The sequence below is a fragment of the Rhinolophus hipposideros genome (genome assembly GCF_964194185.1).
Source record: "Rhinolophus hipposideros genome assembly, chromosome: 12".
In the NCBI taxonomy this organism is placed as follows: Eukaryota; Metazoa; Chordata; class Mammalia; order Chiroptera; family Rhinolophidae; genus Rhinolophus; species Rhinolophus hipposideros.
This window is the reverse complement of record NC_138058.1, coordinates 59,834,284-59,858,042: the sequence shown is the minus strand read 5'-3', so window position 1 is coordinate 59,858,042 and position 23,759 is coordinate 59,834,284. Positions and strand designations below refer to the sequence as shown.

Genomic DNA, 23,759 nt, shown 5'->3' with positions numbered 1-23,759 from the left:
TGGTTAGGGGCAGATTTAGGGAGCAAGGGACAGTGGAAAAAAGAGTGTCAAAAAGTCAGGGGCGCCCATGGCTCCCTGATGAATGGCCAATTCCAGGGTTGAGGTAGGAAAGGTACCAGATAAGCCTGGAACATCTTGTGCCAGAAAGCAAGGAAATGTTTGAAAAATGATGAGGATAAACCCAAAGGCACAGGAGCTTGAAGTTTCTTCCACTGGCCAACTCTGTGACAAATTGAGCATCAAAACAAATGATCAGAAGAAAGGATTATAACCCATAGGGTGGAACAAAATCCATGTCAACACTGACATAAACAAATGGCAGTGGGTCCAAGCTCTAAACACAGATCTGGTAGCAACACATGCCTGCTGGATTTCAGAATTGCTATGAACCAGTAACTGCTGTGTGTACCTGGTTTTTCTCTTTTTTGAAATGATGATGTTTATAGCAATTATCCTATGTCTGTAGTATAAGCTGGTGTGTACGAGGCAGTTGATGTGTCTCTTTACTTCACAGGTCTTCAGATCAAGAGAATTGGTACTCAAGGAGTTATACCCAAGGAAATGTACCTGAGGAGCCCTGTCCACTCTGGGACTTGAGTTAGATGATGAGATCCTGGACTTCAAGTTGGTGCTATCCCTGATAAAATGGGCTCAATCAGAGTGCTTTGACACCAATAGTCCTAGGGTTCAATCTCTGGGAGCTTGACAGGGAGACTTGGAAAAGAATGCTAGCCTATGAGTTCTTCCTTCTGAGTCATTGGAGGAGAATGAAGCATCTCCCGCAGGTCAACAAGCCCAGCAGAGGCCAGTGATGTTTACCAAGAGGGCTCAATCCTAGCTGGTTAGGAGATGATAGAATGGTAAGGTATGAAGAGTTTATACTGATTACAAAGGGTGACAGGAGTCGTGGAGGAGGCCAGTACCCAGTAAGGAAATTTACTTAGTGGAAACATTTGGGTAGTATAGAAGGTAGACTAGCTAGAGGTGAGGATTCAGGAAATAGAGAATACCAGAGTCTCAATTAATAGATTACTAGAGTTTTGGCATTACGATGGAGAGCTAAGGGAGTAAGAGAGTTATAATAGTAGCAGTAGTACTTAAAGATGAAATACATATGAAAATCATAGGGAAAATGTTGATTGAGACTCTGGCAATTAGGTCAGAGAAAGTGAGGAAGAATGAAAAAATTTTTTCTTTTAATTTTGTTACCTTTTGATCCCCTTCACCGATTTCTTTGGCGCTAAAGAAAACCTTTAAAGAATCTTTGAAGAAAATCTTTGTGTTCACTTGATTCAATTGTGTAAACACTTATTGGAAGTCCAGTATGTGTTCCATTCTGTGCAAGATGCTGAGGGAGCTGATAAGACAGAATTTTTGCCTACAAGGAGCACATAGTCTGATTGGGGAGATAGAGGTGTACACCAAGAACGATACTTTAGAATGTGTGTAATAAAAGAGATATGTACAAGGTGGGGACCAAGGTGACCTTAAGACATCCATGGAAGTAAAGGTTTAGGGAGGGAGAACCAGAAGTCATCTGCACAAAGAACAAAGCTGATGAAATCACAAAGTGAACAGAATGGAACCCTGGGCAGGCAGGCATGAGCAGGAAGAGGAGGGATCTAGAAGAACTGAGGAGATAGATCCATACAAGCAGACTTGGAACTGGGAATTCGGGAACACCAATAAATATATCAAAGGTGGGAGCTAGTGATGAGGAGGTAGAATCTAAGCCAGCTAGTGGGCAAGAAGAAGAAACACGAATTATTTACAAATGCTTTGGGAGAGAGTACAGTGGATAAAAACTCAAATGATATGTACATAGACGATTTTCTTAGCTCGATTTAGGAGTAAAGGTATAGACTTTCTGGTAGGAAATGAAAAGGAATGTTTAATACAAGTAGAGTAAAATTGAATTTGGGGATTCGAGTGACAGGCTGTAATTGCAAGCGAGGAGATAAAACCCAGCCTTAGCTCTCTCGAGTTGTTGAAAGAGAAGAAATATTCTCCACTTTTCCCTTTGCAGTAGCTGTGAGACAGATAAGAATCCGTCATCTGGCTACTATGGAATCAGGAGTAAAGGGTTCTTCCTGTGACTAGTTAGACCGGGTGGGGGAATTGTTACCCTGTTGCTAAGGAAAAAGGAAGGGGCTGTTCCCGGTTGCCATGGTGACAAGTTAAGAGCGTTCCCTCGGTACCGCGGTAAATTTACGAAGCGGGTTCTTCTCCTTGTTGCTATGACAATCTATAGGGACTGTTCTCGTCGCCCCCCACCTCCCGCCGCCGTTGCTAAGACAAGGTAGAGGTAGGGGCTGTCCTTCCCTCGCCACCGGTTGCCTTGGAGACGGCGGGTGCCCTGGCCCCGCCCCGCTCGGACTGACAGCGGTGGCCGCATCGCGCCTGCGCAGTTCTCTCTTCCCCCGCAGTCTCTGTGCGTTGAAGCCGGAGACCGCGGCGGCCTCTGTTAGGACCTTCCGCCCCGAGCCGCCGGCCGGAGCCGCAGCCTCAGCCGCAGGGCTCCCACCGCCTGTCCCCTCCCCCGCCGCCTCCACCGGAGCCGCGTCGCGCACTGTGAGTCCGGGCCGAGGCGACAGACGCCGTGGGGCTGAGTCAGCGGGAGGCCCGGGCCCGGGCTGGGGGAGGGGAACCGGCCTGCCCCCCTCGCCGACCCACCCGCGCTCCCGCCCCCCCCAACTGCGTCTCACCCCCCGCTCGCCTCCCTCCCTCCCTCCCTCCATCCCGGGCTCCCTGCGGCCTCAGCCGTCAGGCCTCCTCGAGCCACTCCCCCTCCCCTGCCGTCCCTCAGACCCGCCTCGGGGGTCCTTCCCCCCTGGATGGGGTGCTACCGCACCTCGGCCCTGGACTGATTTTTCCCCCCCAAGTGCCACCCGTCCTCCGTTGTCTCTCTTCCTTACTTGTGTCGGGCCTGACACCTCCGGCCTTTCTGGTTTTCCCCAGTGATATGCCAGAGAAAGAGTGACAAGGGAGAAAGCGAGGGGAGACTTGGGGGAGGGGGAGACATTCTGCCTGCCCAAAGCTTCGGGCCTCAGGTTTCGTACCCACACGCTCCTGCCCTGGCTGGTGTGGGAAGCGGGTCTGGACAGTTCTGACCGGCTGCTAAGAGCTCGAGTGGCTTTCAGAGTACATTTTGCTGAGAAGGGTTTAGCCCCGTCGTGGTCAGCTACTGTTTAGTGAACACCGGCTGGTGCACGGTGGCCTTGTGGTGGGCTCTGCACCGCCGTGGCGGGTGCTGTGGGGAGGGCGTGCAGGCGGGGAAGGTTGCATGTGGGAGCTGAAGTTCTTGCGCGTCCGGTGTGTAGTTGTGAATCAGCATCTTGCCGTACTGTTTAAAATGCATTTTTCACCCCCTCAGTACAATCCTGTAATATTGTGAGCTTTGGAAACAGGCTCGATGTCATCCATCCCAAGTGCTTCCTGTTTGTATATTGAGGGGTTGTGGCAGGACTTGATTTCTGTGATGCCTGTGAATTCCATGTGGTAACCAACTGGGTAAAACGGAGTTTTAGTCTAGCATGTGCAGATGGGAGAGGAGAGAGAGGTTTCTCCATGGTGTAGGTCTAAGGCCTGTACCCCCTCCCGGCCTTCTGCAGCTGTGAGTCTTCGTGGGAGCTGTCACCTGATAGGGGTTCTAGCATATTTGGAGGATTCCCTGGGTTGTATTTGCTACCCCTCCACCTGCCCATCTTGCATTCCCTGATCTTGGAATAGAGGAAGATCCCAAACTGGTTTCTTTTTCCAGCAGACATCCAGCTAAAGTCTGAGTTGTTGCCCACAGCCAGAAGCTGTCTCTTAATAAACATGCCTGAACTTGAGGGCTCCTAACTACTGTGTGTGTACTTCATTGCCAACTTCCTTTGATTTTTTTCCCCTGGCTTCCAGATTTGAGTGTCCTGTTAGAAAATATGTTTAAATATCAGCCAGTTAAACTGTACAAGAGGTTTTGGGTTTTACTACTGCAAAAGGAGTAGATGGTTCACTCCTAAAAAATCATGCTGAAGGACCCACTAATGTGGAGTTTCTGGAATTGCAGATAGTGAGAAATAACAATTTTGCTCCTTGACTTTGCTCAATCATGGCCTATTGGCAGCCTCCTCAGAGCCACTCCCTACTCCCATGCCCATCAGATTAGTTTACAGTAGGAAAGATGGCTGTCGCCCTAGTTTTAAACATAGAGATGAAGTTCAGGAAAACTACAGCCCCCATGCAGCAGTGCAGTTTCTTCTGTTTCGAATGCCAGTCTGGGGTTTGGCGGGATGCACCTGCCTGCGGGGCGATGGGAACTGTGGGGTCTGAGAGTTACATTCCTTCTGTGTGGTCCTCTCTGTGTCACATAGCTCACCGAAATACCCGGGCAGGGCAGGAGCAGACAGCTGTACTGGAGAGCTGCTCCTCCTGGGTTGAGTATATTTTGGGAATCAGTGATATACTGGGATGGAGGGTTGTGAATTAAGAAGCAAGAAAATTTGTCAAGGCTAGATAGATCGGGAGGGTATGAGTATTTTCCAGTATGAGGGTATTTTCCAGTCTGCTGTGGGACAGTACATTTTCAGAGTATCACAGTGGTTTTTATGTGGGTTAATTTGCCTTTGAAATCCATACCAGTGTTTTATGAGATAATTATGGAATGCCTTTTAAACTGCTACGATTGGGTGGGAAACAGAACTAATACCTGTTTCTCATACATTGCCTATCCAGTTGTTACTGAGTGTAATTGTTAAGATCCAGTAGAGGGACATTATTTGAACCAAGTTAGACCTAAATCTATGTAATCTATGTTGTGGTTCTATAGCACTATATTGTCCTTGATTCTAAGGCAAGGCACACCAGCAATTTACCAACAGATTTTAGATAAAATAACACTACCAGATCAAATTGTATATGTTGATTCTAAGGTAATCTTAATTTCAGGAACATGAAAATAGCCGGGAGGTGGCAAGACTTGAAGGAGGGATTTGTGTGTCTTAAAAGTGAGAAAGAGTGAGATTTATAATATTCCTGATGCCGTTACTGACCTATCGTCCTGAGAGTACATGCATTGTGAGGACAGATTTCTTCAAGTCCTTAACCCAAGCCAGCCTACTTTACTGGGATATGTGTCCAAGATGATTGGCTGGAATTAGGCATGGTAGTTGGCTATTCAACAGAGGAAAGAGCCTATGTGGAAATCTAGCCTAAAGCCTTAATATGGTACCCTCCAGAAGCTAAGCTAATTAGCAGGCAGCAAATATCATATGAGCTACGAGGTCTGACACTTAAGTTCGTGAACTTGTCACCTTGCACTTACACTAGCAGCACTGTACAAAGAACTTGGTGAGGTTTCATAACCTTGGTGTATCAGTGTCTCACAGCTGTTTTTGTGTCGATGTGTGGCAGTGTCTTGCTGAGCAGCGTTCATTATTGTTGCATGTTTTTGTGTGCTGTCATGAGAACGTCTGAGCTTGAATTAGAGCAGTGAACAAACATTCAATTTCTTGTTAAACTTGGCAAGAGTGAAGTGAAATCAGGGACATGTTAGTCCAAGTTTATGGGGATAATGCCATGAAGAAAACGGTAGTGTAAAAAAGAATTAAACGTTTTTCTGAGGGGAGAGAACGCGTCACTGATGAAGAGAGGTCAGGGCGGCCAGTAACGAGCAGAACTGATGAAAACATTGTAAAAATTTGTGGAATTGTGCATGAAAATAATCGGATGACTGTAAGGAGCATAGCAGAGCAAGTAAACATCAAATAAACAGTTAGGAAATTTTTAACTGAAAATCTTGGCACGAGAAAGGTGTGTGCAAAAATGGTCCCTAAGGAGCTCACCGATGAACAAAAGCAGAGTCAAAGTTTGCCAAGACCTCCTGGAGAGGCAAGATGATGTTTTGGGCCGTGTTATCACTGGTGATGAAACATGGGTGTACCAATACGACCCTGAAACAAAGTGTCAAAGTGCACAATGGAAGTCAGCCAATTCTCCATGACCAAAAAATTTCCATCAGTCCAAATTAAGAGTCAAAATGATGTTGCTAACCTTTTTTGATATCAGAGGGATTGTTCATTATGAATTTGTACCAACTGGACAAACAGTTAACCAAGTTTACTATTTGAAAGTGCTGAAAAAGCTGCATGAAAAAGTTAGATGAAAATGACCTGAACTTTTCGCCCACAATTCATGGCTCTTGCATCACAACAATGCACCAGGTCATAGGGCACTGTCTGTGAGGGAATTTTTAGCCAGTAAACAAATAACTGCATTGGAACACCCTCCCTACTCACCTGATGGGGCTCAATGACTTCTTTCTTTACCTAAAGATAATGGAAATATTGAAAGGAAGACATTTTGATGACATTCAGGACATCAAGGGTAATATGATGACAGCTCTGATGGCCATTCCAGAAAAAGAGTTCCAAAATTGCTTTCATTAGGGTAGACTAGGCGCTGGTGAAGTACTCCAAAGGGAGTATTTCAAAGGTGACCGTAGTGATGATATTCAGCAATGAGGTATGTAGCACTTTTTCTAGGATGAGTTTGCAAACTTAATTGTCAGAACTGAATTGTATAACCTGAATTTAACCAAGTAACATCTTTCAGAAACTGAACAGAAAATATAATTTTCTCCACCAGAATGCATCTGACCCGATGTGTTTACAAACATATTTGTAAAGATCCAAAGACATGTGTCCTTCCCACTTAGGATGGTAAAAGTGGAGAGGACTTCGAATGGTATAGTTCAGTGTCCTCATTTCCAGATTTCCACGAGACACCAAGGGTTAGGTCACCCAACTAATGTAGCAAGTATGTGAAAATACTATAGAGTATGTACATCATGCAAATAAACACTGATGGTTGTTAGTTGCTGAGTCAGGATTAGAACCCAGATTTCCAGACTAGAGCTATTCTGCAATACTACGTTGCTTCATCCCTCATGTTTAATATTCCAAAGTGTTTTAATAAAAATAATTTAGTAGTCTGTAATTAGCCCTATAGACAAGGGCTTGTTTTACTGTCTGAGATGTTGCAAAGCCAGGCAAAATGTAGTGTCACACTAATTAAATAGTCTTGACACCTTAAAAATAATAATTTTTCCTCACACATTCCAACTTCAGGGAGGTTGTTGTTTTTTAAATTTGTATTATCTAATATAAAGAAAATGTGAAGGAGGGTGTTTGAAGTCTTCTCAACTTCTTATCTGTGAAGTTGCTGCATTCCAGAATATAAGGTGGAGAGGGCCGAAAGGGGGCCAAGAGGATTCTCTTCCAGCTCCCAGAATGTAGCCTTTATTAGTTTCTGGAAGTCATAGGGACCTCTAATCCCTTCCTTGGGAAAATGAGGCAGCCTGGCCTCTAGAAGAAAAACGACCTGAGTTCAAACCCCAGTCCTGCCACTTCTTGGCTGTGTGGCCTTGGGCAAGTCGTGGGACTTCTGAGTGCCAATTTCCTCTCTTGCAAGTCTGGAATGACTGTTTTACAGGGTGGTTGTGAGGACTAAATGAAAGAAAAGAATGTAGAGTACATGCTTAGTAAGAGGTAACAATCATTATTTTATATCACTACAGTATAAAATAAAAAATAATGCTTTCAAAATTTTATTGTGATTTAAATTCATCTTCAGTCCTCAATTCAGTAGCTCCCATCTCCTGGCAGACCTCTCTGTGTGTTTGACATGCACAGAGAGAAGATTTGTCCTATGAAGACCTGGCACTTACAGTGTTATTTCAACTGCCAAAAAAGGAGTATATGAAATACCCCTTTGTCTCCATGTATTCAGCTGACCCGGTTATCTAAAAGACTGGCAGGGCAGGAGCAGTTGAGTAGAAGAGTGCAAACTTGGTGTGTTTGTGTGCATTGTGGGGGCGGTTGGTCCTCCAGCTGGGGAGGCCAGTCTGAGGAGTGATCTTAATTTGAAGTGGAAAAGCTGCTGAGTTCTTGCTTGTGAGTAAAGCCCACATGGTCTTGATTCACTTTCTCTTCTATTAGAGGTATAGCTTTACTTGGTGACTTTGCTCAGATCAGCTTCTGCATCCAGGAGATCTTAAGGGCCAGGGAAAGGAGCTACCCATTTAGGAGGGAAATCTCCTCACTAATGGGCAGAGAGGTAAAGGGAGGTCATTTTGGATGGCAGCAATTCCAGACGGACTCAAGGCAGAGACCACCGAGTTAATGAACCAGGGCCATTCAGATCAGAGAACATAAATGAATTTAAATTCCTATAAATTTCATGAGGGAAGAAAATACCCAGGAATAGCATCCAAAGACTGAAAAATAATAATAATAATGATAATAATAATAATAATAGATTTGGTTGTGGAAGAGAAGACTCAAAGAGGAATTTTTACTTTATATGTTTCTAAATATGAATTGTCTAGAAACACATACGTTTTTATAGTTTCACAAAGACCAGTAGAATTAGTAGTATTTGTTTTTCAGTGAATACATTTTGGTACAAAACAAGCAGTTGCCTTTCCGTGGAGCCTTCTGTGGCTCCTTTCCATGGAGCCTTTACAGGGGCACATAGGATTAGACTGCTTCCCTGCAGCAGACCAAGCCAATTGGCATCAAACCAGGCTCTTCAGTGATAGCAGGACCCTCCAATGTGGCCACTTCCCTGGCAGCCCAGCGTACTTATTGACCTCCTACCTCAACACCTACTCCTAGTCTTTTCATTTCCTTCTTGTGAAGTCCCCTCTTTCTCTTGATCAGTTGAAGTAATCATTACTATTCTAATAAGGTAATTTAATTTTCAACTATGGATGAAAATGGCATCTGACCATATGACCATATGGTCTTCATGAAAACTCCATGCCTCTTACTTAACATCAAGAGAGCTTGGAAGTTTAAAGGAACCCCAACTGAAACCCTGACACACTATGTTACAGTGACTGTTTTAGCTCCAACCTGGCTGATAGAGCACCCCTTTCATACGGAGATTTATTAAGTGTTTCTCTTAGGACTTACTGATAAACTATGACAACTTTATTAAGTATTATTGAGCTTTTAATTTTCTCATAAGTCGGTCAGTTGTGTTTCCTAGCCAGACGTCCTGCTTATTATAGAAAGATGACACACCTATCATTTGGACGCATGCTCCCTTACCCAGGAATTAGGATGGGTTATGCTGAGTAAGCCACATTCCATTATCTAGTCTTCCCTTTGGCCCGAAGTACAAATTTGTGTGACAGTTGACCAAGGTTGGTGAGGCACCCTGGGATGGTTTCTCCTCTGTGTAGAATTGACTGGCTAATACTGGCCTAAGCCACAGATCTTGTTCTCACCAGTACCATGCCCTACCAACTTGGCTAAACTGGCCAGATGTTGTTACCCAACTTTTTACTATAATATCAGTGTTTTAAGCTCTGGATGTCTCATTTGCCTGAAATAAATGACTTGGCCTATCTAAAGTGTTTTGACTCCATGTAAGATTATTTTTTTCTTGAAGCTATTTCCTATATATAGGAGATACATACCACTTGTGTGATATGTTTAAAATAACTGAGCAAGAAGCATGGCTTCAAATCTGCTTAGTAATTTTGATAATGTATATCAAAAGCCTTAAAAGGACACATATCCATAAACCATAAATTGCTATTCTGGGAATATTTATAAAAATCAGAGGTGTGTATAAAAATACTCATACAAGGATTTTTATTAATCCAACATTATTAATATTAAACATTTAAAACAACCAAAAGGATCAACGATTCATCTAGATAAAATACAGGCATTAAAAATCCTATAGAAGAATATTTATTGGTATCTTAAACTTTTGATACAATCAATGAAAAAAGGATGTAAAATAGTATGTTGAGAATTATACAATTTTCATACAAAAAAGTATGACAAGGTACTAGAAGAGCATATGCCAAACCATAAATGATTATCTTTAAATAATGGAATTATAAGTGAATGGACATTTTTCTTAGTGCTTTTAAGTGTTTTCCAAACTTCTTTGTGTTAAGCAACTATAACTTTTGTTACAATTTTTTTGTATAATACCAGGTCTTATTTTTTTTTGGGGGGGAGAGAAGGGGAACAGGACTTTATTGGGGAACGGTGTGTACTTCCAGGACTTTTTTCCAAGTCAAGTTGTTGTCTTTTCAGTCTTAGTTGTGGAGGGCGCAGCTCAGCTCCAGGTCCAGTTGCCAGTTGCTAGTTGCAGGGGGCGCAGCCCACCATCCTTTGTGGGAGGTGAACCTGCAACCTTGTGGTTGAGAGGACACGCTCCAACCAACTGAGCCATCCGGGAGCTCAGCAGCTCAGCTCAAGGTGCCGTGTTCAATTTTAGTTGCAAGAGGTGCTGCCCACCATCCCTTGCGGGAGTCGAGGAATCGAACTGGCAACCTTGTGGTTGAGAGCCCACTGGCCCATGTGGGAATCCAACCGGCAGCCTTCAGAGTTAGGAGCCTGGAGGTCTAACCACCTGAGCCACCGGGCCGGCCCTATTACAAAATTTTTAAACGAGTGATTTATAGATTCCATGTAGTAGCACAATCTCTAAAAAAATCATAAGGTTTTTAATTTTTTATGATTATTTTGTTTCATTATTGCCATGATTAATTATAAACACTTCTCAAAGGTGTTTCTTTAGATAGCTACTTCATGTCCTCTTGGAGAGAGAGCATGCCTGAAGTATTATTGGGTGGGCCTGTCACTTAAAATCAGCCTAGAAACTCCAAGTCCATCCGTCCAAGCAGTCATCTACCTTGACTCAAATGAGATGTAAAAAAAAAAATACATGAAAAGAAAGTGTTTTAAGATAGTTTTCTTTGCCTCTTAACTTTTGCTGTTTAAATTTAGCAAGTTTCCGTAAAAACCTGTATACCACAAGGCTGTTTGGGGTAGGCTGTGTTTCCACGTCTTCAGGTTTTCTAGATTCCCAGTTCCCCAGTGTGTTGGGGGCCCTATTTAAGCCTTTCTCTCATGTTTGCGGGGTGTGTACCTATCTGAACGACCTGTTTGGAAGACTGAGCCTGGGCTGCTGCAGTCTCCTTTCCCCTGTCTCCTTGGGCATATTCTGATCAGCCATCAGCTCTGAGGCCCTTTTCCTTACAGGGATTGAGAAGGTTGGGTGCCGGCCAGTGGCCTGAGCAGAAGCCCTCTGCAGGAACAGACTGGGCAGCTCCCTCCTTGCTCCAGCAGGTCCCCAGAGCTGCTGGCTGTGAAGGGAAGGGCCGGCCTGGCAGCTGTCCTCTCGCCTTGTCTTTCCCATCCACACACACATTGTACATTGCCTCAGGGGCTGCGTCCAGTGGACTGATACCTGCCTTCTGCCAGTAGTGGAGTCTGTCCGACCCTGAGCACTGGGGATCTGGGACTTAGAATTGAGGGCCATATGGCCTGTCCCACAGCTCAGCCTCGGCTGCGACAAATGTTTACTAAGCAGGATGTGCCTCTTCTTCCAAATGGTTCTGACTCCCAAAACACCTGTCCCACACGGGGTGGAGGCCTTCCCTGCCACCTGGGATTATTAGTGAACAAGTCCTTAGGTATGGCTGGCGGGAGACGCTCCACCCCTTGGAGAGAGTGATTGTCAGAGAAGCATTTATCTTCTCTTGAGGGCGTTGTTGTTGTCCTGGTCACCTTGTAATTTAAATGGTGTTTCCTGACTGGTAAGAACTGAAATTTTAGCTGCTCTGAGTCAGCAAGATCATACTGGGACTAATGTGCGTTGTGCCATGTGAAAGGGGCAGGCCTTGGACCACGGGCTGAAATTAAACATCCCTTCCCATGGGAGGAGTGTTTCACTGAAGGCTTGTCTCCGGGGGTATAATACGTACTGTGTAGGCAGACTTTTCTGCAGCACCAGACTCTTGGCAGACAGCCGCACCTTCCCTCACCACCTCTTCTCTGCCGAGTATTGCCTCTTATCGGGGATGCTGATTTAGTCTCTGATTTGTTGTGATTTTAGACGGGGAGAGTTCACAACTGAAAGTTCCCAGTTTGGGAATCCTATTAACACTTTTAAGTGACAAGACCACTGCTAAGTACAGAGATATGTTATGCTGGCCCCGAAATAGCAAGGTGCAGGGTTTTGAGACTTGATAAGACTTGTATTCCCCGGAAAGCATAGTTTCCAGGTTTAGAGGTTATTCATATAAATTTGCATATTGTCTTCTACTAGAATATTATCTACTAGAATAAGGCCTTATTCTAAGTATATTCTCAATAAGTACTATCTGTAAGTCCTTTCTGTTTTGTATTCTTAATCACTGTGAGATGTCAAAGAAATGAGATTCAACCCCTGTCCAAGAGGGAAAGGCAGTCTGGTTCGGAGATAAAATGGATGTGTGGAATGATGAGTGTATATGACACTGTCAGATGTCAGTGACACATCTGTGTGCTTTATGGTGTAAGACATGGTCTTTGCCCTTAAGAAACTCAGCTCACATTCTGGCAAGAGAATTGGACACAAAATGAGAAAATCACTACAACCCAAGGGGATGGGAACTCCAGCAGCCATGGGAAGGGGTGCTTCGGTAACCCAGAAAGAAGAGCCACCCTGAGCCTGTGAGAACGGGAAAGGCTTCACACAGGGAGACACAGGAGCTGAATGTGCAGGATGACGCAGGCTCCCGCCCACCAGAGGACAGATGAGTAAGAGCGGTCCAGCAAAAGAAGTGAAAGGAACAGTGTCTTGTGTGTCGTTAGTACTATAGAGTCTAAATTCAAAAGGATTCTGAGAGGAAATAATTATTGTGAACTGGAGTAAGCGGAAAAGGCTTCACAAAGGAAGCGGAACCTGAGCTTGCCCTGAAGATGAGCAGGCTCCAAGCAGACAGAACCCCAGGGAGGGCTTTCCATGGGGCCAGGCGCAGCCTCCGCGAAGGAACAGTCGGGGATGTGTGCAATGAGGACTCCACGTACAAGGTCCCCATACACAGAGAGGTCCCCGTACACAGATCCCCGTACACAGAGGGCGCGAGCTAGTTTTGAGGTGGGACAGCATTGGTGACATTGAGCAGAAGTTAGGAAGTTGAAGAGACAGACAGTTTGAAGGGGAGGTTAGTTTTAGACACGGAGAGCTAGAGCTGACAGTTGGAGACATCCGACTGGAGGGATCACATAGACCCAGAAGCTGAGGGTGCGGTTGGGACAGAGCCGTAGATGTGGGAGTCAGCAGCACAGGAGGGGTGGCTTCCCGGAAAGGGACCTCTCCAGAGATCCTGGGTACAGAGTATAAAGACCAGAGCTCCAAGTAATAGCTCTGAGAATTATCCGTAACTTGGAAAAAAGTGAAGAGATGTGGGGAAGTTAGGATGGTTTCAGCAGCAGGGTAAGAGAAGATGTTGAGAGCTTCAGTGCTACTGCTTTAACTAGACTTAAGGATTTACCCAGAAGAAAATCATGATGATTGCTAAGGGTGTCAGTCCAGTAAAACACTGGAAACAGAAGCCAGATCGCATAGGATTATGGGGAAAAGCAGATAGAGAGAAAATAGAGACAGTGGATAGTCACCAGAGAACAATAGGGAAGGGGAAAAAAGTAGTAACCAGAAGGAGCAGTAGGATCAAATTTTTTCTTATAAACAATTCTTTCACTATCAGCAAACATACGAGTATATAAAATTGTAATAAGCATACATCTTTTGTTTATATATATTTGTGGATTAAAATGTGCCTCATCTGCAGATTTCTCTATATCACTCCAATATCCCATTCTTTCTGTGGTATCCCGTCATACTGATACCAAAGTATGCTTAACCACCAATCCAGTATTGGGCAATGGGGGTATTTCCAACATTTTGCAAGTATAAATATTTCTGCTGTGAACATCACTTGCACAAGTTGCTTTCCTTCTTTTGTGGGTTATTTCTTCAGAATATAGCCCATGAAGTAGAATTACAGAGGCAAAGGGTACAAACAATGTTGTTTTTTTCTATTGAGATGTAATTGACATATAACATTAATTATATTGGTTTCAAAGGTACAACATAATGATATTATACAAATGTATAATATTTGTATATGCTGTGAAATGATCACCACAATAAGTCTAGGTAACATCCATCACCACACATAGTTACCAATTTTTCTTTCTTGTGATGAAAACTTTTAAGATTTATTTTCCTAGCAACTTTCAAATATACGATACAGTATTGTTAACTACTTATAGCTATAACTATACTTAATGTACAGTTACCATGCTATACATTACATTCCCAGGACTTATTTATTTTATAACTGGAAGTTTGTACATTTTGATCACCTTCACCCATTTCACCCACCCCGCACCTCGGGCAACCACCAGTCTGTTCTCTGTGTCTATGAGTATGGTTTTTTGTTTTTGTTTTTTTTTTTTTGTTTTAGGTTCCACATATAAGTGAGGTCATAATGGTATTTGTCCTTCTCTGTCTGACTTATTTCACTTAGTGTAATACCCTCAAGGTCCACCCATGTTATCACATATGGCAAGATTTCCTTCCTTTTATTGCTGAATGATACACACACACACACACACACACACACACACAGAGGGTGTCAACAAATGTATACACAATTCAAGAAAGGAAAAACTATTAAAATTGTAGTAATATATACCGATAACAAAAGGTAAATACAAGTCACATTTGACTTCTGCAATTACAAGAGGTGCTCAAAGTGGTTACCATCAGCGTAATTTTAATAGTTTTTTCCTTTCTTACAATGTTATACATTTTTTGCCATCCTCTCTCTATATATATGTAATACACGCATACACACCATGTTTTCTTTATCTATTCTTCCATCAGTAGACACTTAGGTTTCTTCCATGTTGTTTTTAATGGGCTTATTATACATTGTTCTCCATGGTGATACAACCAACTTAGAGTAAAGAGTTTGACATCGACTTGATTTCTGATAATAAAGAGATCTGAGCATGTCTGATGGCAGAAGGGGAAAAGTTTTTTTGAGGAAAATAATCCAGGTACAAGAGAGAAAGGGAGCAAATAGGATGACCTGGAAGACACCAGGGAAGAGGTAACTTTGCAGGGGAGGGAAGGAGTCCCTTCCTCTGAGACTGGTAGGAGGAGAGGGCGTGGCTGTTTTTACCCCTGACTCGAAGGGTGAAGTCCAAAGGAGCTGACTGGAGTTCCTGCTAAGAAAAGACCTCTCCCACTTGCTGGGGGGTGGGGTGGGGTGAGGCCTGAATTACCCACTGTGAGAAAGGAGCCTGGGCCTCTGCGAGATGAATAAACGTCTTGTTGCACAGGGGTGAGGGCTGAGTTGGGCCCATGAATTCCTAATGGGCTAAGTCTCTGAAGTCCTCTTGCCTGGAGAGCATCAGGACTGGGGGGGTGCAGATCGGCATGTTTGGGGCAAGCTTTCCCAGGGGGCAGCATTGAAGACGGCAGTGAAGCAGCTGGCCCTGAGGTCAGAGGTGGAGGGAAGCACGACAGATCTGACAGGCGCTGGTTGGCAGCGCCATGAGGGGGCAGAGTAATTACAGGCTCCAGTGAGAACAGAAAGCAGGTTTGGAAAATGAAGGATGCACAGTAAGGAGGTAATTGACAGAGGACATTTTAATTTTAAAACTGGGAAGAAGCTATTCTTTTCATTATTTACCTCTGAGGCATGTTGGATTTTTTCTTTTTACATGGGCATGTATTACCAGTAACATTTTTTAAACTACAATCGAAGCATTAAAATCTCGGGAGGGGAGCTGTGCCTCCAGGGTGTGGCTGGATTACTGCGAGCTTGACGAAGGAGAAGCGAAGATGGAGGAGGACAGAGTCTGGCTGGATGAGGTGTTAGAACTGCAGGTGTCTGCTTCTCTGCCGGTAGCTCCCATGGTTGCAGCTTGTCCCTGGGCCCGGCATCCAGCCCCCCCGCCCTTTCCACCCCCACACCAGTGGTGGTTAAGACCTTCCCTGGGCTGCACAGTCACGTTTTCAGTGTGCTGCTGTGTGGGTCTGGCTGTCTCCAACTCTCTGACAACGTGCCCCTGAGCCATTCCTCTGTGACTCAAAGTTCTTCTTCTAGGCAGACACAGCCCTTTGCCAGGAATGCAGTTTTGTGAGTGGAGTGTGGGCTCCATTTCAGCCTCACTCCCCTCCCTGGGTGCTTTGTGCAGTGTACTAACTGAGCAACTGTATACAGCAGTCCGGTGTTGTTTCGTGCCTGCTTTGGAACGTGGCATAAGGCCCGTGCCTCCTCTGACTCCTCTCCTTCTCATGTCGTCCTTCACCAACCACTTCAACCCCAATCCTGACTGACACCCTTGGTTGTGGCCTATGTTTCACTTGCAGGAGTCACATTACCTTCGTGCCGCACAACTGAAGCCATTTACACAGCTAACAGTGCACAGCAGTCCCCGGGACTGATAGCAGGGAACTGAGCAAGGTGGAAACACGTGGAAAGGCAGGTGCGGCATCCACATGGGGAGATGGAATAGTGGGGTCAGTGCTCTGCATTCTTCCCAGGCCCTTCACTGCGTCTGAACCTTGCCCGGATAGTTTGTAAATGCCTTTTCATTAAAGCCAGGACCAAGCTGGAGTGTGGCTTCCTGCCAGTCCCTACCGGGAAGGAACAAACAGCTTGCAGTGCAGGCCTCGAGCCAGGTGGGGTAGGAGCTAAGGTACATTGTTTTGCATGAAGAATTAATGGGCTCTTTGTAAACATAGCCTCCTGCGTTGCTCTTTTCTCTTTTCTCCTAGTCAACCGAGGTGAGAAGAATTGGCCCATGATTAGTAGAATGAAGAGGAAGGCTACCTGATAGGTGCAGTACACTAAAGCCCCTTGAACTTAGAACTAGGAGACCTGGCCTTGGAGTTACATGACCTTGAACAAATCACATCCCTCCTTAGTCCCTAGTTTCCTTTTCTGTAAAAGGAGGAATCTTTGCATGTGCTGTTCCCTCTGCCTGGCGCATTCTTTCCTGGGCTTTTAGGGCTAACTCTCCTTAACCTCGCATGGCTTAGCCTAAAGGTCATTCCCACAGGGAACTGTGCTGTGACCTTTACCCCAGCTCTGCCCCGGTTGGGGCCCCCGTGACTGGGTTTTTTATATCGTGTATCACATCCGTTAGTTGGCTGTGACATCGATTTATTGGGTTGTAACCATAATTTTTTAAATTAATAGAGCAGAAGATATCAGAGTACATTGCTCATAGTAAGAGTAAGAATTATTTAATGAAGGTTTTGTTTTATTATGTCTGTATGTGTGTGTTTGTATGTATATATTGGATTCTACTGTAAAATGTACTTTTTACCGAGAGGTTGAAAGCCATTGCTTTCAAAACACTAGTCTTGTATTTTTCCTCTACAGCACTTAATGTAACTTATATTGTATACTTATTTGTATGACTATTTTATTACCGATTATCCGTTTCACTAAATAACAAGCTCTAGGAGTCAAGGACCAAAACTGACTTTTACTCATCCTTATAAGACCTAGAACTAGTTGAGGCTCGACAAATAGTTGCTGGATGAGTGGCTTTCTGAGGGCTCTTTTGTTGATGTCATCCTTGGTCTATGAGCTGGTTCCCAGGAGTGAGTAGGTAGTGACTGCAATAATAAACTAAAACATTCACATTCATTCCGAGTGGACAAGAGAACGGAGAGAGCAGTCCTTGGACTTCTCAGTCTCCAGGTTGGGAGTGGAAACCAGGAAGGCCCAAACCAGATCCCCTCAGAGGAAATGGGAGGAAGAGAATACCGCTACATGGACCCTGTTCAATAGGCAGAGTTCATTCTCCAGTAAGAAGGACATTCGGAGACCCAACCCACCACAGAATCTGTGCTTCTGTAAAGACTGTCAACTTGTCTAGTGTAACCTCTCCCAATGGCCCATTTCCCACTCTCCTGGGAATGGGCGACTAGCCCCTGACGCAGGAGCCCACTGGGTTCCACAGGGAGACTCCTTTTTTTCACTGAAGCACCGCCACCCTGCCTGCGAGCACTTCCCGAGAACTGATACGATTCTTGAGGTTTCTTTCTGAACCGAGCCAGTCTGACAACAGGTGGAATGAGCACGCTGTGCCTTCCCAGATATAACAAGCCTCTGATTGTAGCCCAGAGAACTTCCCATGGCCTGGAAGTCTCCATTAGTGAGACCCAGCCAGGCACTGCTCTGGCCCAGCGCTGTTCCCGGATGTACGAAAGGTCATAACTCGAGAGGACTTGCTCCTCTGAGGCCCTCTTGAGAGCACTGGGAACCCAGTGATAACACAGGCATTGTCAAGAGTAGTTAAGAAGATCCAATTTGCCCCTTTATCTTTAAAGTTCATCATTTGAACTCAGATGGTTCTGCCAGCATCTGGCTATTATTCTGTGGAAATTATGTTGCTTGCTGCCTGGAGCAGATGACCTTTTGGGGAGGGAGGAGGGAATAAACTAGTTGTTTTAGAGCTCCCAGAACTGTTAGCAGAAATACCTTAATTTATGTATTGCTTTCAGATTGACTTTCTGGAATTGACAGCCCCTTCTCCGAACAGCCTCTCCAAAGAGGCTGCCTGTCCGCTTCTTTATGAAGCTTTCCCAAGTCCCCAAGCTGCAGTTGGGTTGTTGAAGGCAGGAGGCCAGCTGAGAGAAACAACTCAGGAACCTTTGCCTACAGGTCCCTGAGCAGCAGCTGCCTCTCCCCTCTGCTTCCTTCTCTGTGGTGGGGATTTGGGGTTTCGAAAGAGATTCCTCAAACGGCTGCCACTTCCTCAGTAATTCCACTGACGAACATGCCTAAGAGTTTTTGCATCACCTGTCTCACTCTCACCCTAATAATCCATGCATCCTAATTTGCAGCCACGCAGTAGTTGTCCCATGAATTTTTAAAAATTATTCTTAAAAATCACCATTACCTTGTTCATATTTTCAGAGAAACTTTTAAGAGTAATGTATGTCTAATGCCTCTAGTATATAGTAGTCACCAAAAAAAAACCCTATTTTTTCTTTTTTGGTTAACAAATGTAAGTCAAAATTGCCCTTAAAAATATTTTAAAATGAAAACATTACAGAAAAGCATACAGCAGAAAGTAGAAGCCTTCCATCACCTTCTCCCCAGAGAATCACTGCCACTATTTTGTTGAATGTTCCAACATTTTTCTCCCACACAAATACTAACATATTATTTCTTTTTTAAAGACATGGGATCTTACTATTGTTCATTTATATAAAAACGGGAAAAGATAGAAAAGAATAAATAAGAACATGCAAACCACTTGAAATTCTACCACTCCACTCAGACAGTACTGGCATCAAGGGATGGTGTCGTGCAGGGTGTCACGCGGGGTGTCAGGCGGGGTGTCACGCGGGGTGTCAGGCGGGGTGTCAGGCAGGGTGTCAGGCGGGGTCTCAGCTCCCGCTCCCCACATAATGCAGGATAGGGTGAGGCCAAAAAGGAACACCCACGGAGCCACAGATAGGGGAGTCACACCACTATAATCTCGCTGGAGGCTGGGTTGGAGACACAGGAAGCAGGAGCCACACGATCCGCTACCTGCCGTCCGCTTCTCTGCCAACCAACCAACCTCACTTGCGAACTGCAATCCGCTCTTGCCAGCTCAACCACCATCACCTTCCTAGCCCCCATTTGCTGCTAGCGTAGCCACGGCAGTTATATTAGTGGCCAGTGGCTCACTGGTTACAGCTGATGGCCAACTAGCCACAGCTGATGGCCATGCAATCACAGATGGCCATTTACTCCCTGAGCCAGCACTTTCCACGTGAGGCCGAGCCTGGAAAAGGCACTGCTGGCTCTGTCCCCACAGGTGGCTAGGTGGGCTTTAGTGCTGCCCCTGATCCAAAGCTATCCAAGTAAACATACAATCCAAATACAGTATGTCCTAGTGCTACCAGTGTGTCTCTCTCCCCACCAGATTACCAGCCTAAGCCCCTCCATACAGAAAACCTGTTGCCACCATCTCTGTTTACTACTGTGCCCATATCACTGCCTTTTCTTTCAGTTTTTAACTAAATTCGAATCATATCCATTTAGACTTTTCCCAGTAGTCATGTTCAAATCCCAGTGAAAGATACATGTGGAAAGCATTTCCCATTGCCCAGGTAACATTATATTTGGTTTTGGTTTTGTCCCCAGTAGCACTATTTCCAAGAGACTGAAATAACATGTCAGGGAACTTTGTTTTGAACTCATCCCTGGGAGATGCTTTCGCTGTGCTGGCGGAGAAGCTAAAACATAGGAGCAATGACCTGGTTTTAAGAGCAGAATAAAACTCTGCCTTAGCTAGACTGACCTATAGGTGTCTAAATGCACAAGATCATTAGCTGAACTGCCTGAGTTTAGGGAAACATTTGGAAAGGAGTAGAAGGGATATGCCCAGATCCTGAATTTTTCCTTCTCTAGCCTGGGTATCAGCTGCTTCCGTCCAGACAGAGGTTGTGAAGACATGTGTTGCTGAAACCGTTCCCCACTTTGGGGAAGGATGTTGGCCCTTAAAACCAGACAGAATCCCCCCGGGCCATCCTCCCAGTTCCTGAGATGCTTCACAGTATTCTAGTTCTAGGTTCTCTTCTCCTTTCTCCTTTCTCCATGTGCAAACATTTCGCCAGGGAGAGTTCTGACAGTGTAGATCTGAGTGGGCGAAACCATTCTCCTAGAAGAACATGGTAGAAGCAGGCTCAGGAAGCCCACTCCACCACCTCAGGTCTGGCTCAGACCATTGCCAGGGCCACAGGGCAATCAACATAATCCAGAGTGAGCTCCATGAGGGAGAGATCAGAGGGACTCTTCAGCTTAGAGAGTCCAAGTGAGAGGACATATGATCAGTCACTACATTAATTTCCTATTGCTGCTGTAACAAATTACCATGAATTTAGTAGCTTAGGACAACACAAATCTATTATCTCACAGTTCTGAGGTTGAAGTCCAAATTCTGTGTCAGTAGGTATAGTGGGTTAAGTGGTAGCTTCCAAAAAGTCCTAATTGCCAGAACCTATGAATATTACTGCCTATGACAAAATGAGTGATTAACTTAAGAATCTTAAGATGAGGAGCTGGGGCTGGCCCGGTGGCTCAGGTGGTTGGAGCTCCGTGCTCCTAACTCCGAAGGCTGCCGGTTCGATTCCCACATGGGCCAGTGGGCTCTCCACCACAAGGCTGCCAGTTCAATTCCTCGAGTCCCGCAAGGGATGGTGGGCTCTGCCCCCTGCAACTAAAATTGAACATGGCACCTTGAGCTGAGCTGTCTCCCGATGGCTTAGTTGGCCAGATGGCTCATTTGGTTGGAGCACATCCTCTCAACCTCAAGGTTGCCATTTCAACTCCTCGAGTAACGCAAGAGATGTTTGGCAGTGCCCCCTGCAACTAAGGTTGAACACGGCACCTTGACTCCCACAAGCGATGGTGGGCTGTGCCCCCTGCAACTAGCAACGGCAACTGGACCTGAAGCTGAGCTGCGCCCTCCACAACTAAGACTGAAAGGACAACAACTTGACTTGGAAAAAAGTCCTGGAAGTACACACTGTTCCCCAATAATAAAGTCCTGTAAAAAAAAAAAAAAAGATGAGGATCTTATCCCAGATTATCTGGGTGTGCCCTAAGTCCAGGCAGAGAGAGTTTTGAGAAAGAAGAGACAGTGTGAGCAGAGGCAGAGATTGAGGTGATGTGGTCACAGCCACTGAATGCCGGGAGCCACCAGACACTAGAATAGACAATGACCAGATTCCCCCCAGAACCTGCAGAAGGCGTGCAGCTCTGCTGACACCCCGATTTTGGATTTCTGTTGTGTTAAACCACCCAATTTGTGGTGATTTGTTAATACAGTGAGCTGAAATCAAGATGTCAGCAAGGCTACATTTCTTCTGGAGGATCTAGGAGAAAATCTGCTTCCTTTGCCTTTTCCAGCTTCTAGAGCAGGGGTGTCCAAACTGTGGCCCGCAGGCCAACTGCGGCCCGCAACCCATTGTTAATTGGCCCGCAGCAAATTCCAAAAATATATTTAGTTTACTTAAATAAACCAGGGGAGGCAATACGTACTTCACCTCGAGTGAGGGGCCCGGCTGTTTGTGTATTTTACCGCATATGGCCCTTGGTAAAAAACATTGAAAAAAGTTTGGACACCCCTGTTCTAGAGGCTGCCCTGCATTCCTAGGTTTGCGGCCCTGCGTCACTCCGACCTCTGCTGCCATCACCATATTTTCTCTCTGACCCTCCTTCCTGCTTCCCTCTTAGAAGGACACCCACCTGAATAATCCAGGATAATCTTCCCGTCACAAAACCCTTAATTCAGTTACCTCTGCGAAGCCCCTTTTACCATTGAAGGTGACATATTCAGAGGTTCCAGGGATTAGGACGAGGGCGTCTTTGGGGGCCTGCCACAATCTGTATAATCCTACGGGTGTGGCTGGGAACCGTGGGTCTGTTCACAGCATTCCCCAAGTGTTCACATTCGATGCTACTCCTTCACGTAAGAAAGGCTGCATCACAGGAAACACTTCTTTACGCAGAGGTAGGAAACATGAACTCCGACCCTCACGGGTTACTCTAGGCAGAAAATATAGAAGGGCCAAGGTCGGCTGTGCTAACATGATGGGGGTATGAACGTGAGCTGGGCGAGGTAACAGTGTCCCTTTAGGTTCCTGGGCTGCTGCTGCTGTGTGTGCCTGGGCTGAGGCCTCCTCTCCTTCCGTGCTTATTCATCTGGCAGACTAAACTGAACGGGCCTGGAAGGGCATTTCGGGTAGCCGTCAGTCATAAAGCGGGTGCCTGTGGAGACACAGCCCCCAGGAGAAGCCAAAGGATGTCCCGAGAAGTACTCCTCATGCTAGGATTAGAGGTAGTGGGGCAAGCTCATTGCACAGGGAGAGCTACAGGACCTATGGGAGGTGTTAGGGCTCCTTTTGTAAAAGGTGGGAGTCATCCATGGGGGTTGTGGTCAGAGGGACAGGAAAAAGCTGAGAAGCCAGCATTTCAAACCTATTTCCAGCTAGAGGTAATAATTCAGGAGGGAGCGTCCCAGTAGTAGTTGCTCTTGAAGGCGGATGTAATTACTTGAGGCGGTTCGAATCTACATGCAGCCCATCAAAAGCAGAGTTCCCATTCTGCTGATCTCTCTAGCTCTGGGAAATAATAATTTCTTCCTCAAAAGTCAATAAACCTTCCCCCTTGGAGAGGATGGGAACACATTAATTATTAATGTTTATTTTCATATTTACAGATGAAAGGCATGCGGACTTCAAAGAAGTAGAGTAGGGACTGGGGAAGAGAATTTTCAACATTAAAATTATCTGCTAGAAAACACTCATGCCTATTTCGGAAAAGTTTTTAGTGGTTGAATATAAAGTTGGAGAATTTTAAAAAGAGATTTGACAACCAGTAAAGGGATCAGAGAAGAGTCCAGTAGGATAGAAATGTCTGTGTTCCTAACCACTCAAACTCATTGCGAGGGCAAGGCATCAGACAGAGGTGTCCTGCCATGCTTGTGAAACATGAGACATTATGGCGAATACCTCAGAAACTTGCCAAATAATGAATGGCTTAATTCTGCTTCAGTTCCTCTTTTCATAACTCCAACGTCTGAAACTCCAATTAACGAATTTCTCTTTAAAAACAATCAGCTTGTTAGATGCTTGCTCTCACTGAGAGCATAAAACTCAAGGTAGGGGACAAAAAAGAGCCCATCATCCTGGGGCCACCTCTTTGCTGACGACATGCTCCCACATCCTCGGCAGGCAGGCCTGCTGGAGGCCAGGTTCTAACAGCCAGGGCTGTTGTTTCATGGTGTGTCTCTGGGCCACTGGCCTGAGCAGCACAGATGAGTCAACACTGTCTTCCGCGGGATCGGCACCCTGGCTTGGTGGGAGGGGAGGTTCCTCCTGGACAAGTTTTA

The 23,759-nt window shown here is 45.3% G+C and overlaps 1 protein-coding gene across 2 annotated transcripts in view; it reads left to right on the top strand.

Moving 5' to 3' along the window:
• The first annotated feature begins 2,417 nt into the window (after window positions 1–2,417).
• The window catches only part of MAPRE3 (microtubule associated protein RP/EB family member 3), a 45,049-nt gene continuing 23,707 nt past the window's right edge, over window positions 2,418–23,759 (top strand). The window contains exon 1 of one of the 2 annotated variants that reach the window (XM_081069767.1): window positions 2,418–2,571. The gene's annotated coding sequence lies outside the window, so the exon portion shown is untranslated. The remainder of the gene's footprint in view (window positions 2,572–23,759) is intronic. The other variant, XM_081069768.1, reaches the window with a different exon arrangement.